We start from the raw sequence: 18,604 nt of genomic DNA, 5'->3' as shown, positions 1-18,604 counted from the left end.
TTTTTTTATTTATTTTTTTTAATGCACAAATTTCTCTGTGTCATCCATATGGCGATTTCCCCCGAGCCCCACCCCCGCGGGCTTCCAAAATGGACATACCATGGATCAATCGGCTCAAATATTCTTAAAAACATACATACAGTATATAATACTGTGTGTGTGTGTGTATATATGTCAGTGAGACACATATATATATATATATATATATATATATATATATTTAATTCGACGCTAGATAGCAGAAAAGCCGGTAATTCAATTGCCGGCTTTTCCTATCTCCTTCACAAACCCGACAGGATATGAGACATGGTTTACATACAGTAAACCATCTCCTATCCCTTCTTTTATTACATATTCCTCTTTACTAATGTCAGAATTGTCTGTGTGTAAAATTTGGGGGCTCTAGCTATTAAATTAAAGGGTTAAATCCCAGAAAAAATTGGCGTGGGCTCCCGCGCAGTTTTCTCCGCCAGAGTTAACCCCTTCATGACCCAGCCTATTTTGGCCTTAATGACCTTGCCATTTTTTGCAATTCTGACCAGTGTCCCTTTATGAGGTAATAACTCAGGAACGCTTCAACGAATCCTTGCGGTTCTGAGATTGTTTTTTCGTGAGATATTGGGCTTCATGTTAGTGGTAAATTTAGGTCGATAATTTCTGAGTTTATTTGTGAAAAAAAACGGAAATTTGGCGAAAAAATTGAAAATTTTGCAATTTTCACATTTTGAATTTTTATTCTGTTAAACCAGAGAGTTATGTGACACAAAATAGTTAATAAATAACATTTCCCACATGTCTACTTTACATCAGCACAATTTTGGAAACAAATTTTTTTTTTGCTAGGAAGTTATAAGGGTTAAAATTTGACCAGTGATTTCTCATTTTTACAACAAAATTTACAAAACCATTTTTTTTTAGGGACCACCTCACATTTGAAGTCAGTTTGAGGGTTCTATATGGCTGAAAATACCCAAAAGTGACACCATTCTAAAAACTGCACCCCTCAAGGTGCTCAAAACCACATTCAAGAAGTTTATTAACCCTTCAGGTGTTTCACAGCAGCAGAAGCAACATGGAGGGGAAAAATGAACATTTAACTTTTTAGTCACAAAAATGATCTTTTCGCAACAATTTTTTTATTTTCCCAAGGGTAAAAGGAGAAACTGGACCACGAATGTTGTTGTTCAATTTGTGCTGAGTACGCTGATACCTCATATGTGGGGGTAAACCACTGTTTGGGCGCACGGCAGGGCTCGGAAGGGAAGGAGCGCCATTTGACTTTTTGAATGAAAAATTGGCTCCAATCTTTAGCGGACACCATGTCGCGTTTGGAGAGCCCCCGTGTGCCTAAACATTGGAGCTCCCCCACAAGTGACCCCATTTTGGAAACTAGACCCCCCAAGGAACTTATCTAGATGCATAGTGAGCACTTTAAACCCTCAGGTGCTTCACAAATTGATCCGTAAAAATGAAAAAGTACTTTTTCCCTTCCCCCATGACGGCACACCTGAGAGAGGGGATCCGCCCAGTCAGGACAGGAACCCTACTGAAAATAAAAGGGCGGTACCTCTCCCTCGCTTCAGTTGGGTTTCCTGTCCTGACAGGGACCCTTGTGCTGAACACGGCGGTTCGACTTACCCAGGTCCCGTCCCGGCGTGGAAGAACAGGCAGCGCCTGTGCGTCGGAAGTTCGGGTCCTGGAGGCGCCGTCCGCAGGTCCCCCCGGGTCACTGCGTCCGTGCGGGCGTTGTGCAGCATGGTTGGAGGACCGGGTTCCTTCCATGGCTGCCACGCCGCCCACCCCTCTCTGCCGGCGCGGCGGCCGCTTCCGGGTCGCTCTTCTGACGTCGCACGTCAGGCCCGCTGTGAATGGGCGTGCCCGTGTGACGTCGGAGGCAGGCGCCGGATCCAAGATGGCGGCGCCCATGAAGAAAACGCCGGCCGGTGAATGAAGACTCCGGCGGCATGGCAGAGAGGGGGAGGGATCACTATTGGGCACCGGAGAGGCGGGGAGTGCAGTGGTCGCCCCATAAAAGGGTGCTGGACCACAGAAGACGCGCTCATGTCCAAAAACTTCGCCATGGAGGTAGGACAACAAGAGCAGCTGCAGCAGTCTTCTTCACAGCAGCAGCAGCCGGAGCTCTCACCAGATGCCTTGCCGAGCCACCAACATACCAGGAGCAGCCGCTCAAGTGGTAAAAACAGTGGTCGTTCCGTCCGGCAAGATTCGTCAACGTCCAGGAGGGACGCTTCACGTGCATCTGTCCAGCCTCAAAAATCGGTACCCTTGATTGTCGGCGGTGGTGAGTGATCTACGTGAATGTATCCCTTATGGTAACAGGGTCCATTTTTCTGTTTTGATCACTAGGGGTCCAGGAAAGCTACCGGTAAAACAAAGAACCGAGAGTGTGCCCTTTGTAAAAACCCGCTCGCAGTGCAGTATCGGAAGGATCTCTGTGCTGACTGCATAAATAAGACTATTCAAGAAGAAACCCCTAATTTCACCACTAGCCTTAAAGCCATAATACAGGCTGAAATAAAAGACTCCTTAAAATTGGCCCTTAGCGAACCAAGAGGGGGAAGCCGTAGGGCGTCTACAGAGTCGGATACCTCTCAGAGACAAGGGAGTCATAAAACATCCCGATCTCCCTCTACTTCCCCAGCCTCGGTCCACTCTTCAGATTCCTCCTCGGACAGTGATTCAGGAGGTCGTCCGTGCCTTCCCACGGAGGACGTGGACAAATTAGTCAAAGCAGTTAGGTCTGCAATGGGCCTTAAAGAGGAGAAGACACCTAGGTCACTAGAGGATGTCATGTTTGGTGGCTTAGAAGAGAGGAGGAAACGCACGTTTCCAGTTAATGCAAAAATAAAAGCATTAATTGAGAAAGAGTGGAAAAGACCTGAAAAAATGGGTTCTTTGCCCTCTTCATCCAAAAGGAGATATCCCTTTGAAAATAAAGACTCTGAACCTTGGGAAAAGATCCCCAAAATTGACGGAGCGGTAGCCAAATGCTTAAAAAAATCATCCCTTCCATTAGAAGACTCGGGTGTTCTTAAAGACCCGCTTGACAAAAAAGCAGATGGTTTTCTCAGACATATCTGGGAAGCCTCAGCGGGGGGCCTGAAGCCAGCAATCGCTGGAACTTGTACGGCCCGCGCTCTGATGGTCTGGCTACAGCAGATAGAGGATCAGCTAAGGGACAAGGTACCCAGATCCGACATCCTTGCCAATATATCCTTGGTGCAAGGGGCAGCAGCCTTTTTAGCAGACTCTTCTGCGGATTCCGCAAGACTAACGGCCAGAGCAGCGAGCTTGTCTAATGCGGCAAGAAGAGCCCTCTGGCTCAAAGGTTGTCCGGGGGATTTACCATCTAAACACAAGCTGTGCTCCATCCCATGTGATGGCCAACTCCTCTTTGGGAAAAAACTTGAAGAAATCCTGGAACATGCAGGAGATAAAAAGAAAGGCTTTCCCAATATCCCTAAAGAGTCCAAAAAACCCTTTTTTCGGAGAAGAAGATTTAATAGAGGTCGCCCCCCAGGAGAAAGAAAAAACTGGGACTTTAGGGATAAGAGAGGCTCAGGCTACATGTTCAAAGGGCCCTCTACATCGGCAAAGAAATCCCCCCAATGACATTACGCCAGAAGTGGGAGGAAGACTCTCCCTCTTCTTTCCGGCCTGGGTAAACATCTCCCCCAGTACCTGGGTCATAAATATAATCAGAGACGGCCTCAAAATAAAATTCACCTGTCCACCCAGACGAAACTTTATTATAACTCCCCGAAGAAAGTCCCAGCAGGAACAATCTGCCCTAGAAGCCGAAGTCCTGGGACTTATCCACAAAAAGGTTCTTCTGGAGGTTCCGGTTCAGGAGGAGGGAGACGGGTTTTACTCCCCCCTCTTCTTAATCCAAAAACCGGATGGTTCTTGGAGAACTATTATAAACTTAAAAAAACTCAACCAATCCATAGAGAACTACTCTTTCAAGATGGAGTCTATAAATACGACCATAAAACTCCTTTTCCAACACTGCTTCATGGCAGTAATAGACTTGAAAGATGCGTATTATCATATACCAATGCATCCGGAATATCAGAAATACTTGAGAGTAGCTCTCTATGTCCAGAACCAGATGAAACATTATCAATACACAGCCCTTCCGTTCGGTCTGTCTACAGCTCCCAGGGTGTTCACCAAGGTGATGGTGGAAGTAATGTCATACCTCCGGTCCCGGGATGTAGTCATTGTCCCATATCTGGACGATTTCCTGGTAATAGGAAGATCAGAGTCCCACTGCACTCATCAAGTATCAGTGGTAACATCAACTCTAAGGGAGCTGGGTTGGATAATAAATATCCCCAAGTCCAGACTGCTGCCAGTAAAATTACAGTCCTTCCTGGGGTTAATACTGGACTCCGAACGTCAGCTCTGCCTTCTTCCAGAAAACAAGGTAGACAAAATAATAAATCTGACCGGTACAGCAATACGCCAGCCGACAATGACTCTGAGAAAGGCAATGTCCCTTCTAGGCTCGTTAACATCGTGTATTCCGGCAGTAGAATGGGCACAATTCCACCTAAGACAACTACAGTGGGAAGTTCTCTCAGCCCAAAGACTGCTAAAAGGGCATTTAGAAGGAAATCTATGTCTCTCCCTGGGCGTAAGGGATTCCCTAGTTTGGTGGACTGTGAGAAACCACCTGACAATGGGGGTCCGGTGGCAAAATCCGGTCATAGACATTATCACGACCGACGCAAGCGGTACAGGTTGGGGGGCTCACCTGAGGTCTCACTCTGTACAAGGGACCTGGTCCATACGAGAAAAGAACTATGGATCAAACGAAAAAGAGCTGTGGGCAGTGGAGAAATCCCTAAGACATTTTCTTCCTTTACTCCGGGGTCGCCATACTCGAATCCTGACGGACAATCGAGCAGTGGTGGCGTATGTCAATCATCAGGGGGGAACGAGGTCCAAAGGCCTCATGCAGGCATCAAACATACTCTTTCAACTAGCAGAACAACACCTGTCATCTCTGTCGGCATTGCACATCAAAGGCACAGAAAACACTCAAGCGGACTTCCTGAGTCGCAGAGGCTTAAGGCAGGGGGAATGGTCATTAAACCCCCAGATATTTCAACAAATAGTCCAAGCCTGGGGCACACCAGAGATAGACTTGTTCGCCAACTCCCACAACAGAAAAGTCAGGAGGTTCTGCTCCTTGAATCCGAGAGAACATCCCTTCGCAGTAGATGCCCTACTGATACCTTGGAAGTTTTCTCTGGCCTACGCATTCCCCCCGATAGTGATGATTCCAGCTGTGATCCGGAAGATCAGAGAGGATCAGGCGAATATCATCTTCATAGCTCCTTTTTGGCCAAGGAGACCTTGGTTCTCCCTTCTAAGGCAGATGTCGGTAACAGACCCATGGATCCTGCCAGAGGTTCCGGACCTGCTAACCCAGGGCCCAGTGACCCACTCTCAGGTGAAGGGCTTCCATCTCGCAGCCTGGAATTTGAGAGGGCGTTACTAAGTCGCCAAGGATTCTCTCCAGGGTTAGTCTCCACCCTGTTGAAAAGCAGAAAACCCATAACCTCTAGAATCTATGGTAGGACATGGAAAAAATTTCTCGACTTCCTGGGGGAACCATTGGGGGAGGTGGCTCCAATAGGTCCTATCCTAGAGTTTCTGCAAGCAGGATTACATCTTGGGTTAGCAACCAGCACCCTTAAAGTTCAGGTTTCTGCCTTGGGGGCCCTATATAATTGTAATCTTGCCTCAAATAAATGGGTCTCACGATTCATAAAATCTTGTAGTAGATCTCGGCCAGTTATTATCCCAAAAATCCCTCCTTGGGATCTAAATTTGGTCTTAGAAGCCCTGACTAAACAGCCCTTTGAGCCTTTGCAGGAGTTATCACCTAAGTTACTTACCCTTAAAACAGTTTTACTAGTAGCCTTAACATCGGCACGTAGGGTAAGTGATTTACAGGCCCTGTCAATATGCCCTCCTTATACTCAGGTTTTTGATGACAGGATTGTTCTAAGACCAGACCCGGCTTATCTCCCCAAGGTGGTTCAAAAGTTCCATAGGAGTCAGGAGATTACTTTACCATCTTTCTGTAGTAATCCTAAAAATCCAGGGGAACAAAGGTTCCACATGTTAGATGTGAGAAGATCTATGTTACAATACATGTCTGTGACTAATCAGTGGAGGAAAGACCAAACCCTATTCGTAGCCTTTCAGGGTAGCAAAAGAGGGTGCGGGGTAGCTAAAAGTACCATTGCTAGATGGATCAGGGAGGCCATTAGTTTATCCTATTCTGCAAGTGGCACTCCGGTTCCTGACGGCATCAAGGCTCACTCCACCAGAGCCGTGGCTACCTCCTGGGCAGAGAAAGCTGAGGTATCAATTGACCAAATTTGCAAGGCCGCTACCTGGTCCTCACCCTCAACTTTTTTCAAACACTACCGGCTAGACCTTTCCTCCTCTGCTGACCTAACCTTTGGTAGAAGGGTGCTCCAAGCGGTGGTCCCTCCCTAAGGTTTCATTCTACAAAATTCTCTCAGGTGTGCCGTCATGGGGGAAGGGAAAACACCAAGGTTACTTACGGGTAGCCGGTTTTTCCGGAGCCCATGACGGCACCCGTATATTCCCCCCCTTTTTTTCACCCTTTCGGTGTGCACTATTGTTTTGGGTGTGTTTAGTTAATATAATGTGGTGTTGGATTGCCATGTATACTAACCAGGGGGGCCTCTCATGCTCTGAAAACCAACTGAAGCGAGGGAGAGGTACCGCCCTTTTATTTTCAGTAGGGTTCCTGTCCTGACTGGGCGGATCCCCTCTCTCAGGTGTGCCGTCATGGGCTCCGGAAAAACCGGCTACCCGTAAGTAACCTTGGTGTTTTTTTCACACAAAATTTCTTTTAGCCTCAATTTTTTCATTTTCACATGGGCAACAGGATAAAATTGATCCTAAAATTTGTTGGGCAATTTCTCCTGAGTACGCCGATACCTCATATGTGGGGGTAAACCACTTTTTGGGCGCACGGCAGGGCTCGGAAGGGAAGGCACGCCATTTGGCTTTTTGAATGGAAAATTAGCTTCAATCATTAGCGGACACCATGTCGCGTTTGGAGAGCCCCTGATGTGCCTAAACAGTAGGAACTCCCCACAAGTGACCCCACTTTGGAAACTAGACCCCCAAGGGAACTTATCTAGATGTGTGGTGAGCACTTTGAACCCCCAAGTGCTTCACAGAAGTTTATAACGCAGAGCCGTGAAAATAATAAATGTGTTTTCTTTCCTCAAAAATATTTTTTTAGCCCAGAATTTTTTAATTTTCCCAAGGGTAACAGGAAAAATGTGACCCCAAAAGTTGTTGACCAGTTTCTCCTGAGTACGCTGATACCCCATATGTGGGGGTAAACCACTGTTTGGGCACATGCCGGGGCTCGGAAGGGAAGTAGTGACGATTTGGAATGCAGACTTTGATGGAATGGTCTGCGGGAATCATGTTACGTTTGCAGAGCCCCTGATGTGCCTAAACAGTAGAAACCCCCCACAAGTGACCCCATTTTGGAAACTAGACCCCCCAAGGAACTTATCTAGATGTGTGGTGAGCACGTTCAACCCCCAAGTGCTTCACAGAAGTTTACAACGCAGAGCCGTGAAAATAAAAAATCATTTTTCTGTCCTCAAAAAAGATGTTTTAGCAAGCAATTTTTTTTTCACAAGGGTAGCAGGAGAAATTGGACCCCAATATTTGTTGCCCAGTTTGTTGTGAGTATGCTGGTACCCCATATGTGGGGGTAAACCACTGTTTGGGCGCACGTCAGGGCTTGGAAGGGAAGTAGTGACATTTGAAATGCAGACTTTGATGGAATGGTCTGCGGGCGTCACGTTGCATTTGCAGAGCCCCTGATGTGCCTAAACAGTAGAAACACCCCACAAGTGACCCCATTTTGGAAACTAGACCCCAAAAGGATCTTATCTAGATGTGTGGTGAGCACTTTCAACCCCCAAGTGCTTCACATAAGTTTATAACGTAGAGCCGTGAAAATAAAAAATAATTGTTCTTTCCTCAAAAATTATGTTTTAGCAAGTAATTTTTTATTTTTGCAAGGGTAACAGGAGAAATTGGACCCCAATAGTTGTTGCCCAGTTTGTCCTGAGTACGCTGGTATCCCATATGTGGGGGTAAACCACTGTTTGGGCGCACGTCGGGGCTTGGAAGGGAGGGCGCACCATTTGACTTTTTGAACGCAAGATTGGTTGGAATCAATGGTGGCGCCATGTTGCGTTTGGAGACCCCTGATGTGCCTAAACAGTGGAAACCCCTCAATTCTAACTTCAACACTAACCCCAACACACCCCTAACCCTAATCCCAACTGTAGCCATAACCCTAATCACAACCCTAACCCCAACACACCCCTAACCACAACCCTAACCCCAACACACCCGTAACCCTAAATCCAACCCTAACCCTAATCCTAATCCCAACCCTACTCACAACTGTAACCCCAACACAACCCTAACCCTATCCTTAACCCTAACCACAAGCCTAATCTTAACCCTAATTCCAACCCTAAGGGTACCGTCTCACATAACGATTTACCAACGATCACGACCAGCGATACGACCTGGCCGTGATCGTTGGAAAGTCGTTGTGTGGTCGCTGGGGAGCTGTCACACAGACCGCTCTCCAGCGACCAACGATGCCAAGGTCCCGGGTAACCAGGGTAAACATCGGGTTACTAAGCGCAGGGCCGCGCTTAGTAACCCGATGTTTACCGTGGTTACCAGCGTAAAAGTAAAAAAAAACAAAAAACGTACATACTCACATTTCGGTGTCCTTCAGGTCCCTTGCCGTCTGCTTCCCGCTCTGAGTGAGTGCCGCCATACAGTGAGAGCAGAGCGCAGCGGTGACGTCACTGCTGTGCTGTGCTCTCACTTTCCGGCCGGCAGACAGTCAGAGCGGGAAGCAGACGGCAAGGGACCTGAAGGACACCGAAATGTGAGTACGTACGTTTTTTTTTTTTTTTACTTTTACGCTGGTAACCACGGTAAACATCGGGTTACTAAGCGCGGCCCTGCGCTTAGTAACCCGATGTTTACCCTGGTTACAAGCGAACGCATCGCTGTCACAACGATCCAGCGATGACAGCGGGAGATCCAGCGACGAAAGAAAGTTCCAAACGATCTGCTACGACGTACGATTCTCAGCAGGGTCCCTGATCGCTGCTGCGTGTCAGACACAGCGATATCGTATGGATATCGCTGGAACGTCACGGATCGTACCGTCGTAGCGACCAAAGTGCCACTGTGTGACGGTACCCTAACTCTAATTCCAACCCTAACCCTAAGGCTATGTGCCCACTTTGCGGATTCGTGTGAGATTTTTCCGCACCATTTTTGAAAAATCCGCAGGTAAAAGGCACTGCGTTTTACCTACGGATTTACAGCGGATTTCCAGTGTTTTTTTGTGCGGATTTCACCTGCGGATTCCTATTGAGGAACAGGTGTAAAAAGCTGCGGAATCCCCACAAAATTGACATGCTGCGGAAAATACAACACAGCGTTTCCGCACGGTATTTTCCGCACCATGGGCACAGCGGATTTGGTTTTCCATAGGTGTACATGGTACTGTAAACCTGATGGAAAACTGCTACGAATTCGCAGCGGCCAATCCGCTGCGGATCCGCGGCCAATCCGCTGCGGATCCGCGGCCAATCCGCTGCGGATTCGCAGCCAAATCCGCACTGTGTGCACATGCCCTAACCCTACCCCTAATTCTAACCCTAATTCTAACCCTAGTTCTAACCCTAACCCTAGTAGAAAAAAATATATATATATTTAATTTATTTTTATTATTGTCCCTATGGGGGTGATAAAGGGGGGTCATTTACTATTTTTTTTATTTTGATCACTGTGGTAGGCTATAGCGCAGTGATCAAAATACATCTGAAACGAATCTGCCAGCCGGCAGATTCGGCGGGCGCAGTGCGCATGCGCCCGCCATTTTGGAAGATGGCGGCGCCCATGGAGAAGCCGGACGGACACCGGGAGGCCCGGTAAGTATGAAAGGGGGGTGATTGGATCACGGGGGGGGACCAGAGCACAGGGAGGGGGGACCGGAGCACGGGGGGAGCGGACAGGAGGACGGAGGAGCGGACAGGACGACTTAGGGGGGCGGACCACGTAACTGAGCACTGGGGAGGAGATCGGTGGGTGTGGGGGGGGACAGATTAGGTTTTCCAGCCATGGCCGATGATATTGCAGCATCGGCCATGGCTGGATTGTAATATTTCACCTTTTTTTGGGTGAAATATTACAAATCGCTCTGATTGGCAGTTTCACTTTCAACAGCCAATCAGAGCGATCGTAGCCACGAGGGGGTGAAGCCACCCCCCCTGGGCTGAAGCACCACTCCCCCTGTTCCTGGAGATCGGGTGAAATTGGAGTTAACCCTTTCACCCGATCTGCAAGAGCGCGATCCCTCCATGACGCATACGCTGCGTCACAGGTCGGATTGGCACCGACTTTCATGACGCAGCGTATGCGTCAAAGGTCGGGAAGGGGTTAATGTCATCTTGCTATTGTAAGGTGACATTAAGCCAGGTTAATAATGGAGAGGCGTAAATTATGACACCTATCCATTATTAATCCAATAGTACGAAATGGTTAATAAAACACACACATTATTAAAAAGTATTTTAATGAAATAAAGACACGTGGTGTTGTAATATTTTATTATACTCTTAATCCAGCTGAAGACCCTTGTCACCTGAAATAGTTAAAAAATCAAACAACATTCCATACCTTCCGTCCTTAACGTCTTGTGCCGCGCTGTAAATCCATCTGAAGGGGTTAAATCATGCAGCTGTGCTCCTGGCTGTAAAACTTGGTGAATGAATGGAATGCAGGGGAATGTACTGTAGTTACCTCGAGTCGCGGTGATGCTCCCTCTGCTGGATGAACTCATATTGACTCGAGCGTGGGAAAATATTCTGAAAAGTTCCCACGCTTGAGTTCATCCAGCAGCGGGCGCGTCACCGCGACTCGAGGTAACTACAGTACATTCCCCTGCATTCCATTCATTCACCAAGTTTTACAGCCAGGAGCACAGCTGCATTAGCAGAGTTCCTGGGTGTAAAATGATTTAACCCCTTCAGATGGATTTACAGCGTGGGAAAAGACTGTAACGACGGAAGGTATGGAATATTGTTGTTTTTTTTTTTTAACTTTATTTCAGGTGACAAGGGTCTTCAGGTGGATTAAGAGTATAATAAAATATTAAAACACCATGTGTCTTTATTTCATTAAAATACTTTTTAATAATGTGTGTGTGTTTTATTAACCATTTCGTACTATTGGATTAATAATGGATAGGTGTCATAATTGACGCCTCTCCATTATTAACCTGCCTTAATGTCCCCTTACAATAGCAAGGGGACATTAACCCTTCATTACCCCATATCCCACCGCTACAGGGGAGTAGAAAGAGAGAGGCTAAGTGCCAGAATAGGCACATCTTACAGATGCGCCTTTTCTGGGGTGGCTGGGGGCAGATGTTTTTAGCCAGGGGAGGGCCAATAACCATGGTCCCTCTCTAGGCTATTAATATCTGCCCTCAGTCACTGGCTTTCCCACTCTGGCGGAGAAATTTGAGCGGGAGCCCACGCCAATTTTTTCTGGGATTTAACCCTTTTATTTAATAGCTAGAGCCCCCAAATTTTATACAAAGACACGTCTTACATTAGTAAAGAGGAATATGTAATAAAAGAAGGGATATGAGATGGTTTACTGTATGTAAACCATGTCTCATATCCTGTCGGGTTTGTGATGGAGATAGGAAAAGATATGTGTACCTCTCAAAAAATTGTTATTATAATAGGGGACAAGTAGTATAAATCATATAGCGCTGCCCTAGCTAAAACGTAATTTTATTGATTAAAAACAGGCAAACTAAAGTGACAAAGAAAAAAACCTCAGACAAAACAAGTGCTCAAACACACAATACCCACACTAATGGGGAAACCTAGATGCCCTAGCTCCAATACCTATAATAGCCCCTTCCTGGCTGCGGAGGTTGACGCCCTGGGGGGAACGTTGTGGCGCCCCCGCTCCAACGATGGCTGACCCTAGAGGCCCTGATACGTTCTACAGCCACTGTCTGAGGTTTTTTTCTTTGTCACTTTAGTTTGCCTGTTTTTAATCAATAAAATTACGTTTTAGCTAGGAGATAGGAAAAGCCAGCAATTGAATTCCAATAAATAACAAAGAAAAAAAGAGACCTCCGCACCGCTGTTTTAGTGCAAGGCTAGACTCTGTTATATGATATACCACCCTTTGTTAATGAGCCGACTTACAATCCTTTTCATACAACGGGGTGCAACTTGCAAAATTGTACATCATAGTCCATAGAAAAAGTGAAAAAAGTGCACTTACCCAAGTATGTAGAAAAGTCACAACTTTATTCGGACAAAACATTACAACATGGCCAGGGAGAGTGTAGAAAAAATGCGGACAACGGCCGTTTCGTGCCTCAGCACTTCAACGGGTCCAGACACTGAAAGGAACTAGGGTGGGTCCATTATAATGTTAGCAGTAAAAGTTCTGCCCCTTCCTCCATTCCTATCAGTGTGGTGCACCAATCACCTGTATCGGAAATGTGAAATCAAAAACAATCAATGTGTAATAAAATCATGATTAAAAACATAGCAACCAGTCAATTGCATTTGAGACAGAATATTATAGTAATTTTTAGAGGAAAACAGCCACATCAATCCTCTCATTCAATCCAAGAGGACCTACTGCGGCTGCACGCATAATCCATCTTCCTTCTCTCTGGAGAAGTAAGCGCTGCAAGTCTCCACCACATTTCGGTAAGGACACCTGTTCTAGACCCGCAAATCGTAAGCAATGCGTACTACCATCATGCTGATTCCTCACATGGTTAATAAATCTCGGGACTCCTTTCCCTGTCCTCACGGAATTAAAATGTTCTCTAATCCTCTTAAACAACGGCCGGATTGTCTTACCGATGTAATAGAAGCCGCACGGGCAGAAAATGACATATACAATGTGGGTAGACCTACATGAAATAAAATCACGGACTGTATGTTGGATGGGACCAATTTTTACGCAGGTGCCTGTCAGATGGTATTTGCAAAAGTTGCAATGGCCGCATTTGAAATTCCCTTTGGGTATATTAGTTGTAAGCCAATTTTCCCGATCTGAAGAAAATCTATTTCGCACTATCAGATCCCTGATATTTCTGCTACGCCTGCATGCGAAAAGTGGTCCCCTGTCTACCATTTCTTTTAAGTCTATATCTTGACCTAGGATGTGCCAGGTTTTTCGAATTACTGATCTAATTTGGGAGTCCATAGGTCCAAATTCAAAACAAAAAACGAATCTTTTTTCTTTCTTTTCTTTTTTTGTATGCCTAATTTGAGAAGTGTCATTTTTATCAGCATTTAAAGCCCCGTCTAGAATCGATTGTGGGTACCCTCTTTTTAAAAATCTTTTATGTAATTCTTCTGATTGCCGTTTAAATCCTGTTCCACTATTATTGATCCTTTTTATCCGTAAAAACTGGCTATAGGGCAGAGATTTTTTTTGTATAAAGGGGATGAGCGCTGTTATAATGAAGCAAAGCGTTTGTTGCAGAGGGCTTTCGGTATGTTTCTGTATGAATTAAACCATCAACGATTGTGAGCTTAACATCAAGGAAAATCAGTTCATTCCCACCAAATTGTGAAGTGAACCTCATGTTCATGGTATTGGACGTTTCTAAGTAATTCACAAATTGTGTGAAAGTGTGGCAATCACCGTCCCATACCATGAACACGTCGTCCACAAATCTCACAAAAAGCTTAATATGTTTCAGAAATGGATTTTTTATGGAGTATACAAGCTCCTCTTCTAATCTGGCTAAAAAGAGATTTGCTAGGGTGCAGGCAACAGGAGTGCCCATCGCTACTCCCTCTATTTGTTTATACCAGATATCATCAAACTGGAAGACATTGTGTTCCAGTAAAAAAGAGAGTCCCTCACAGATAAAGGAAATCGTTCCTGCATCCGTAGGGGTACTGTTCAAAATCATGTTAATTGTTTCTACTCCCATTTTCTGAGGAATTCTGGTATAAAGGCTTTCAATGTCAATTGAAGCTAAACAAAAACCTTCTTGCCAGGAAAAACTGTTTATAGTATTCAAAAAATCCCCAGTGTCTTTTATGAAAGAAGGGATATCCCGTAACAGGGGACGCATCAACCAGTCTAAATAGGCAGACAAAGGTTCTGTGAGGGATCCCACTCCTGATCCCAGTCCGCATTTTTTCTACACTCTCCCTGGCCATGTTGTAATGTTTTGTCCGAATAAAGTTGTGACTTTTCTACATACTTGGGTAAGTGCACTTTTTTAACTTTTTCTATGGACTATGACCAGCAATTGAATTACCGGCTTTTCTGCTATCTAGCGCTGAAATATATATATATATATATATATATATATATATATATATATATATATATATATATATATATATATATATATATATATGCATATATGCATACATACATACATACATACATACATACATACATACATTTATTCTACCTATTCTATTCTGTCAGTGTGATTTTACTGTACACCGCACTGAATTACCTGCTTTTCTATAGAACACCGGTGCGTATTTCTCGCAAGTCACACTGTTGGTCCGTGTGTAATCTGTAATTTTCTCGCCCCCATAGACTTTCATTGGCGTATTTTTTGCGCAATACACTGACAAAGGCAGCATGCTGCGATTTTCTACGCCCGTAATATACGGCAGATAGGAGCTGCCCTATAGAGAATCATTGGGCCGTGTGCAATGCTTATTTTCTGGACGTATTTTCTGCGCTCATACGTCCGTAAAACTCGCTAGTGTGACGCCGGCCTAATAAGGATGTTTTTACTTGTGTCCTAATATGTTAATTGGGGCATTTTTACCCTACATGTGCTCCTTTTATATCTGAATCTCGTACTATAACTTCTGTTCGAACTTGAGATTGGAAACTACCTTTTTCTTAATGGGGTTGGCTATTAATTTTAATGGATGTATTAGGAGCATGATTTTTGGCACTATAATAGCAAGGTATAGGGGCATTGTCCTTAACCCCCTCAACATGGAGCCTATTTTCACCTTCCTGACCAGGTCAAACTTTACAATTCTGACCAGTGTCACTTTAAGTCAGAGACAGACTGCCATATTTCTCGTGTGAGAATCGCATCACACTGCAGGCACTGGCCTGGCACCTCTCCTGACCTGAGCAAGACTGTGTGATGGATTCCTATGCAGCTGTCATGCTCAGGTCAGGAGAGCCAACAACCAGTACGAGGTTTACCATGTGATTCTCGCACAAGAAATACAGCAGTCTCTGCCCTAAGGTAAAAACTCTGGAACGTTTCAACGTACCCCAGTGATTGAGGTTGTTTTTTCTTAACATGTACTTCATGTTAGCGGTAAATTTTGGACAATATGATTTGCGTTTATTAAAATGTTGAAAATTTGTCAAATGTGTAAATTTAGCAATTTTCAACCTTTTAATTTTTTATGCCCTGAAACCAGATAGTTATCACACAAAATAAATAACATTTACAGCATGTCTAAAAAATTATGCTGATGTAAAGTAATTTTTTTGGAAGTTAAAAGGGTTAAAAGTTCATCAGCAATTTTCATTTTTCCAACAAAATTAAATTTTTGTATTTTTTTTATTTTTAAGGAACACATCGCATTCGAGGTAACTTTGAGGAGCCTATATGATAAAAAAAAAAATACCCAAAAGTGACACCAATCTAAAAACTGCACCCCCTCAGAGTGCTCAAAACCACATCTGAGGCTGGATGCACACGTTCAGGAATCTGCAGCGCTTCGGACGCAGCACATGTCCGCTGCCTCCAAAACTCTGGCAGCTATTGATTGCAGGTGAAATCTGCATGTGTTCTTGGAACCGTGTGGAATCACCGCTTCCAATATCTCCGCAAGATAAATAAACATGCTGCTGTCTGGAAAGACTCATGTCCGTCTCCACAGTTAAACTGCGGGCAAGCGTAGTGAACATGGGATTTCTTGAAACAACACCCTCTATATGCAAGTACCCAACCCGCAGCGTTTAATGACAGTTTGCACCTACCCCAAGAAGTTTATTAACCCATTAAGTGCTTCACAAGAATTAAAGCAATGTGCAAGGAAAAAAATGAAAATTTTGTTTTTTAGCCCCAAATGTTTTCATTTTCGCAAGCATAACAGAAGAAAATGGACTGTACAATATGTTGTTCAATTTCTCCTGAATACACAGATACCCCATATGTGGTGGAAAACCACTGTTTAGTCGCATGGCAGAGCTTGGAAGGGAAGGGGCACCACTTAACTTTTGGAGCGCAAACTTTGCTGTAATAGTGGATCCTATCTGTTTGCAGAACCCCTGATGTGCCTAAACAGTGGAAACCCCCCCACAAGTGACCCCATTTTGGAAACTACACCCCTAAAGGAACTTAAGTAGAGTTGTGGTGAGCACCTTGAACCCACACCCCACAGATACTTCACAGAATTTTATAAGGTTGCTCCTTTAAAGGGAAGAAAACAAAATTCTCCATTTTTAGTTCAAAGTTTTTCATTTTCACAAGAGTAACAGGAGAAAATGGACCATACAATTTATTTTGCAATCTACCCAGATAAACAGTACACAGATACCTCATATGTGGTGGACATCTACTGTTTGGGCGCACTGCAGGGCTCGGAAGGGAAGAAGTGGCAATTGAATTGCAAAACCCTACAAATGACCCCAGTTTGGAAACTACACCTCTTGAGGAATTCATCTAGGACTGTAGTGAGAAATTTTTAACCCTCAGGCAATTCAGATTTGTATGTGTGTTTCCACGGTCCAGAAATGCTGCGTGTTTGACGCTGCGTAGAGCGTCAAACACGCAGCGTCTAGATGTTACAGCATAGTGGAGGGGATTTTCTGACATCCTGTCTCCACTATGCGTTAAAAGATGCAGGCGGCAGACCCTCCTAAACGGACATGCGGCGCGTCTTTCCAGAACGCAGCATGTCTGTTTACAATGCGGCGAAGCTCCGTTACCACACCGTAAATTTACCATAAACTATCATTAGATGCGATAAAACCGCATCTAATGATTAGTCATATGTGTAGTAACTGCGTAAACGCAGCTTACTACGCATGTCCCCTAATATAAATAAGGTCTTACCTGTCCCACTGCCGGAAGTCCGCGTCCACTGCAGTTCTCGCGATAACGTCGCTTACCGCGAGAACTGCCGTGCACGTGACCAGGGGTTCTCAGGTCACTAGGCTGGTTCTCACGGTCAGCTGATCCGCTGATTGTGAGAACACTGCCGTGTAGGTGATCGCTGGAGAGTTATCTCCGGCAGTCATCTACAAGCTCTGCTATGTCTTGATGTCAATCATCCAAATGTAGCAGAGCTGGACTCGTCATGGGACACTCATTATTAAATGGACTGCGTCGGACACAGGGAGTATACTGTTGGTTTATTATTTTTTCTTTTTTTTCAGATGATCGAGGGCTTCGATTGGATTACCAGTATAATAAAGATGTCAAAACTGGTATTTTATTTCATTAAAATACTTTATTCTGCACGTGTGTGTTTTATTAACCCTTTCACAACTATAGGATTAGTAATGGTAGGTATCTTATTGATGCCTCTCCATTACTAAGCCGGCTTAATGTCACCTTACAAAGGTGACATTAACCCCTTACTGCCCCATATGCCACCGCTACAGGGCAGTGGGAAGAGAGAGGCTAAGCACCATTTCTGGGGCGGTTGGGAGCTGGTATTTGTAGCCAGGGGGGTCCAATATCCATGGTCCCTTCCTAAACTCTAAATATCAGCCCGCAGCTGTCTGTGTAGCCTCTCTGGCTATAAATCATAGGGGGACCCCACGTCATTTTTTTGTTTGGGGGGGCTATTTTAATAGCCAGGGTCCCTCCCCCTATTTTAATAGCCAGTAAAGGCTAAATATACAGCTGTGGACTGATATTCATAGCCTGGGAAGCTCCATGGGTATTAACCCCTTCCCAGGCTACAAACATCAGTCGCTGGCTTTCCCTCTCTGGCGCAGAAAATTGCGCGGGAGCCCATGATAGATATATATATATATATATATATATATATATAGATAGATAGATAGATAGATAGATATATTTAAGCAGATATTGTGTTTAAGGCCGGGGTCACACTTGCGAGAAACTCGCATGAGTTCCTCGCCTCAATACCCCGCACTGCCGCCGGCACTCGGACCGGAGCGTGCAGCTGCACACTCCGGTCCCCAGTGGCAGTGCCGGGTATTGATGTGCGAGACTCATGTGAGTTTCTTGCAAGGGTGACCTCTGCCTAACACAGATTTCGTGTGTGTGTCTTTATTTAAGGCCGGGGTCACACATGCGAGAAACTCTGACGACTCTTGCAAAATCCCCTCCACTATGCTGTAACATCTGGACACCCTAACCTTCAAAAGGGTTGATGAAGGGTTAATGAACTTCTTGAATGTGGTTTTGAGCGCCTTGAGGGGTGCAGTTTTT

At 45.1% G+C, this 18,604-nt stretch overlaps 1 protein-coding gene across 5 annotated transcripts in view; it reads left to right on the top strand.

Annotated features, from left to right (window-relative positions):
* Positions 1 to 18,604, top strand: part of HJURP (Holliday junction recognition protein) — a 61,199-nt gene that overhangs the window by 25,323 nt on the left and 17,272 nt on the right. The gene's annotated exons all lie outside the window — the stretch shown is intronic.

This window comes from Ranitomeya variabilis, chromosome 3 (genome assembly GCF_051348905.1).
Source record: "Ranitomeya variabilis isolate aRanVar5 chromosome 3, aRanVar5.hap1, whole genome shotgun sequence".
Lineage (NCBI taxonomy): Eukaryota > Metazoa > Chordata > Amphibia > Anura > Dendrobatidae > Ranitomeya > Ranitomeya variabilis.
The sequence above is the reverse complement of the archived record's forward strand: the minus strand, read 5'-3'. Positions and strand labels throughout refer to the sequence as shown.